The sequence below is a fragment of the Takifugu flavidus genome, unplaced genomic scaffold (assembly GCF_003711565.1).
Source record: "Takifugu flavidus isolate HTHZ2018 unplaced genomic scaffold, ASM371156v2 ctg600, whole genome shotgun sequence".
Classification (NCBI taxonomy): domain Eukaryota; kingdom Metazoa; phylum Chordata; class Actinopteri; order Tetraodontiformes; family Tetraodontidae; genus Takifugu; species Takifugu flavidus.
The window spans coordinates 1-5,624 of NW_026622212.1; the positions used below are offsets into that span (position 1 = coordinate 1).

At 39.0% G+C, this 5,624-nt stretch overlaps 1 long non-coding RNA gene across 1 annotated transcript; it reads right to left on the reverse strand.

The window, feature by feature from the left end:
- Positions 1 to 671: 671 nt before the first annotated feature.
- LOC130520937 (uncharacterized) lies at positions 672 to 3,345 on the reverse strand. The gene is made up of 4 exons (XR_008949117.1): positions 2,944 to 3,345; positions 2,118 to 2,794; positions 1,651 to 1,929; positions 672 to 1,571 (listed from the first exon to the last, which is right to left on the reverse strand). It is a non-coding gene; the product is annotated as an uncharacterized LOC130520937 (long non-coding RNA).
- Between the last annotated feature and the right edge of the window lie 2,279 nt (positions 3,346 to 5,624).

Sequence of the window (5,624 nt, forward strand, 5' to 3'; positions counted from 1 at the left end):
GAATGTGGTCTTCATGGCAGTTTTCTGGTTTCTCATTGCAGCAGTAAGAGGTTTTGTCGTCCTTTTTTAAACCCGTGACTGATAAAGTTGGGTGGGTATCTTTAGATATCTGGTGTTTTAGGCTCCTTCCATTTTCCAACACTTCTGTCCAATTGGTTCGAACCAATTTGAACCATTTTGGGAAAACCTGGAGGCTCACCATTAACTTCATGCACTGTTAGTTTTGTCATCAAACACCACAGGAGGTTTTACAAGCTCATGATGCTTTTGATGTTAACTAAACTCCAACTCACAAAGTTTCAAACATAGATTCTCTCTGACAAACGCACAAATAAGTTATTCCTACCTGAGTTGAGGATGAAACCAACAACGGCAAATACAAGTTTTGTTGAAAACATTGCTGTTTTCAACTTAAAATGTGTTTTAAGATTAATATAAAACTGCCCGTAATGGCAACAAAGTAAGAACATACAAGTATGATCTCTGCCACCGACGCTCTTCTTATGAACTCAACACACATCTCTTAAAACAGGAAGAGAACTTAGTAAAGTCGGCATGTACCTTCTTATCTCCACTTCCTTAGAATGTGCTTTAAGGTGGATTTATAGATGAAATGACAGAAACGCGTGACAGAAACCCATCAGCTGATCATGTTTCTGTACCCCAGCAGCATCGGCACATAGCAGCATAAAAAAAAGAATGTATCCAAATAATACATTTCCTGCGTATGGTAATTAGTCTGACTATAATTATAACTGTAACAACGGAATTACTGTACCATATGCTTTCTCAAAGAGTAAGGTTTTAGGCCTCATCTTAAAAGTAGAGGGAGTCAGCCTCCTGTACCTGGACAGGGAGCTGGTTCCCCAGCAGGGAAGACTAGTAGCTAAATGCTTGGTTCCATTCTACTTCATTCCTCATTCTACTTTTAAAGATTCTGGGGCCCTCAACAAAACCAGCATTCTGAGAGCAGCCGGTTCTATTGGGATTATCCAGGTAGGATGGAGATAGGCCTCTGGTGACCTTGTAGCCCAGGGGAAGAATTTTAAAACCTATTCTTGATTTAATGGGCAGCCAATGAATAGAAGCCAGCTCAGGAGTCATGTGATCTCTTCTGTTCGTCGGGTCAGAACTGTAGCTGCAGCAGTTGCATGAGCTTGAGACTTCTCAGCACTATTTGCACATCCTGATAATATTGAGCTACAATAGTCTAGCCTGGAAGTAACAAATGCTTCATCAATATTTTCCAAATCTTTGCAATGTTTCTCAAGTGAAAAAAGCCTACTCTGTCTTATACACTAGTCGCACATGTGTCAAACTCAGTCCTCAAGGGTCACGATCCTGAAGGGTTTTCTATCCCACTGAATGCATTTTCAGCCTGGTAGGACAGATTTTACTAAGTCTTAGTAAAATGGGAAACATCAGCACCTATTTCATATAGTATATTTCTAATGTACATGTTTACAGTTACCCTTTATTAAAGTTTGGTTTTTCAGTCAGCGTACAGGTGGTGCTGCACATCAGTGTTACCGTCTGTCCGTCTGTGGTGGGAAACACCTTCACCTGCAGGGCTGAGATGAAGAGAAAGATACAGAGAATTAGCACAAACTCGTCCCTTTCTCTTTAAAGTTAGTCAGTCATCAAGTTTACCTGTAACAGTGAGCTGAATGTGGTCTTCATGGCAATTTTCTGGTTTCTCATTGCAGCAGTAAGAGGTTTTGTCGTCCTTTGTTAAACCCGTGACTGATAAAGTCGGGTGGGTATCTTTAGATATCTGGTGTTTTAGGCTACTTCCATTAACAGACACATCTGTCCAATTGGTTTCATTCAGCTTGAACCATTTTGGGATTGTAGAATGTTCAGCTGAGCAGGAAAGATTCAATGAAGTACCTTTTAAGGCACAGATGCGGCTGCCTTTCCCCAGAACCCCTTCAGCAGAGAGAAGCACAAGTGAAAACCTGGAGGCTCACCATTAACTTCATGCACTGTTAGTTTTGTCATCAAACACCACAGGAGGTTTTATAAGCTTATGATGCTTTTGATGTTAACTAAACTCCAACTCACAAAGTATCAAACATAGATTCTCTCTAATAAACGCACAAAAAAATTATTCCTACCTGACTTGAGGATGAAACCAACCACGGCAAATACAAGTTTTGTTGAAAACATTGCTGTTTTCAACTTAAAATGTGTTTTAAGATTAATATGAAACTACCTTTAACGGGAACAAAGTAAAAACATACAAGTATGATCTATTGTATGTTACCGACGCTCTTCTTATGAACTCAACACACATCTGTTAAAACAGGAAGAGAACTTTGTAAAGTCGGCATGTACCTTCAAATCTCCACTTCCTGCTATTATTTGTGGTTTAAAAAGGACCTCTAGTGAAGCATCTGTGTCATGCATTTTTATAGATTTTCCATGATCTTGTCCTTTACATTTTATTACAAAGTTGCTGCAGTGAGCTAGAAGGTCAAGGACAGAAATATCTGATTTCATTTTAGCTGTGGTGACCCGGCCTGAAACCATCACATACATACGAGCTTTAAGAGCTGCGTTAACACCCAACACAGGACTACAACCATTATAATGAAGCCAAAACTGTTGCATATTTAGATGTCTTTTAATGTTGTTTCCAGTGTCAGCAGTGGTGAGAGTTAGAAGACAGTGGAGAAAGAGCGGCATAGAGATCATGGGTGTGTTGTCGGGTGAAGTGAAGTCTGCTGTATTGATGATCATCTTGCTCTGTTTTTGCTGTTGCCACATTTTCATAGTGGCTCTCGGGGTTTTGCTGAGGAGAAACCACCAAGATTTATTCTCAAATCCAGATGCAATTCAGTGTTTTCAGTCTGAAGTCACTTGTTATACAATTAGAAACACGTGAGGGAGGGGTCTTGAGTGATAACTTGAAATATTTAATGAACACTGTATTATATTTACCATCTCAGTGTTGTCTGACATCCCAGGTCCAGAATGTTGATTGGAAAACTTGCTTTTTCTGATTTTCAACCAAAAAGTGCTGAGTTAATATACAATATAATACAAATGAAACAGTTCTTGAATTAACAGTGACCATTTTCACCCACATAATCCAAATGATGACAAGTGAGGTGAAGACCAGGAGAGCAACACCAACTCCTGCAGCTGCTGTCAGGGTCCATTTTAATGAGGAACTCTGAACTCTGAGTCTTTTCCGGAGAGTTTTCAACATTTAATAACAACTATCACATGTACAGTGTTACAAAAAAAAAAAAAAAACGGAAATGGCATTAGCCTATTGGTAACAAGTGCCTCGTCATCGACACAGCCGTTTCATTTCTCACATTGTTAAACACAAACACCAAGCATTGTAGTTCGATTAAAAAATATATACATATACAATATAATAATTTGGGGCATGTATGGTTACATAGGGTGGCTAGTGTAGGTTGGCATTTTCCTGTTTTGTTAGCATGCCCTAAAAATCAATTGAAGGAATTTGCAGCTTCAGAAATATGTCAATACAGCAGATGACTAAGGTTTACGTGTGTGCGGTAATGTCGCGACAGAGTATTATTGCAAATAAACTACTTTTTAACAAAGTGTTTGCATCAGTGCACCTTTCGAAGGGTAGGATGTACAAAATGGCGGTGTACAAAATGATCAACGTAATTCGTCCATGTTACATGCACACAATACAATTAATATTTTCTTTGTGTTCCTTCACATATTGAAGAGTTTAATAGTAGGCTGCTACTACACAGCAGCTCAAAACTGCAGAGCATCACAGTTGATAATCCTTTCAGGTAAGTTCACTTCACAGAGCCTATACTGTATTATTATTATGATTATTATTATGATTATTATTATTATATTATGATTATTGCATCTATATAACTGTGAAAGACTGTCTAAAATGCAGGATAAAGATAAAGTTCAGGTCCTTACAACTGTGGCTGCTAAATTATTATTTTAATGTAAGTGTATATGAAGCACATCTGCTTAATTTTATCCCATCTTCTATCAGTGAATAAGTTGCAGTTTTATTTCTGTCTTAATCAGCAGGAATCCACAAACTGGGGACGATGATCAGTCGTGGTCCCACCAACGTTATGGTCTCAGACTAAAGACTAAGATGATTAATTGTATAAATACTTGGAGGAATCAGAAATTACGCTATAAGATGCTTGTTCATGTGCAGCGGTTCCTCAGACAGACAACAGCATAAGGGATGTGCTGTTCCTGTTGGTGCTGATGAGGTTGGACCATGCTGTCAAGAGGATCCACATCAGTCTGGGGGAAACATATGCTGCTGTAGTAAATGCCATTCTCCTCCGTGGGTTGATCTGTGATTTCCTCATACACAGGACCGTGATTTACCTGACAATGAGGCAAGACACCGAATGTTGGTGTTATGTTTGTTTTAGGAAGATGGTTATAGTTAAGGAGCATCGGGCCACTTACCTCCTCCAACTTAAGGACAGTATTCTGGCTCAACTTTCCCTTTCCTCTGAAATGAATGTTAAAAAAACAAAACACTTGTGATACCAGTCACATTTGATGTGTGTTATGTGATTAACTCAGTTTACATCAGGTTCTGTCTTCACCTGATGCAACAGATGACAAGTGAGGTGAAGACCAGGAGAGCAGCACCAACTCCTGCAGCTGCCGCCAGGGTCCATTTTAATGAGGAACTCTGAACTCTGAGTGTCTTTTCAGGAGATCTAACATCTCTCTGAGTGTTCACAGCACAGGAGTAGTTTCCTGCATGCTGAGTTGTGACCGCATCCAGAACCAGGTGTTTGTTTTGGTGCTCTGGCAGCTGTAGAAGTTGATCATTCAGGTACCAGATGTAGTTCTTGTTGTTGGTCAGAGGACAGCTGGTGCTGCAGGTCAGTTTGACTCCATCACCTTCTGTCACCTCTGTAGATGGACTGATCTTGACTTTTATGTCTGATTCAAATGCAGAAAACATATTTTCACACATGTTTCAGACAGGAAAGCACTTTATCATGTAAAGTGATTCACAAAACTGTAGAAATGATCAACAATTTTTGCCTCTGCTGTTTTCCACACATTCATGCTAAAATTTCAGCACTAATTTACATGAATGTTAGCACATTTCCTCTGAAAGATAACTTTTATTTAACTTCAGTTTTTATTTGAACTATTTACTTATTGGAAGGCAAAATGAGAAAATCTTGTATTTTGTTGTGGCTCAGATACAAAGCTCTCTCGATTTAAGCTTGTTTTATATTTTATGATCCAGATTTACCTGTAACAATCAGAACAGTTCCGGGTTTCTGACTTGTGTTGTCATCTTGGTGCCTGAATCTGTATTCTGCTGAGTCATTTTGCTTCACAGATTTAATTGACAGTGTGTTAATCTGCTTCTCTTGGTCCTCATGATATGTAAAATGATCAGTTTTCAATACATTCCTTCTCTCCTCCTTCTCACCATTCCAGATTATTCTAGACCAGTGTTTAGCCTTGGATTTTGTGTAGTTTGAACTGGAATATTTACTTGAGATGTTTACTGAGGAACCTTCCAAAGCACAGATTCTCTTTTTTATATAATTCACAGTCAGGCAGGATTTGTCAGCAGCACCTGACAGATGAAAGCAAAGACAGTGTCAGTTTTG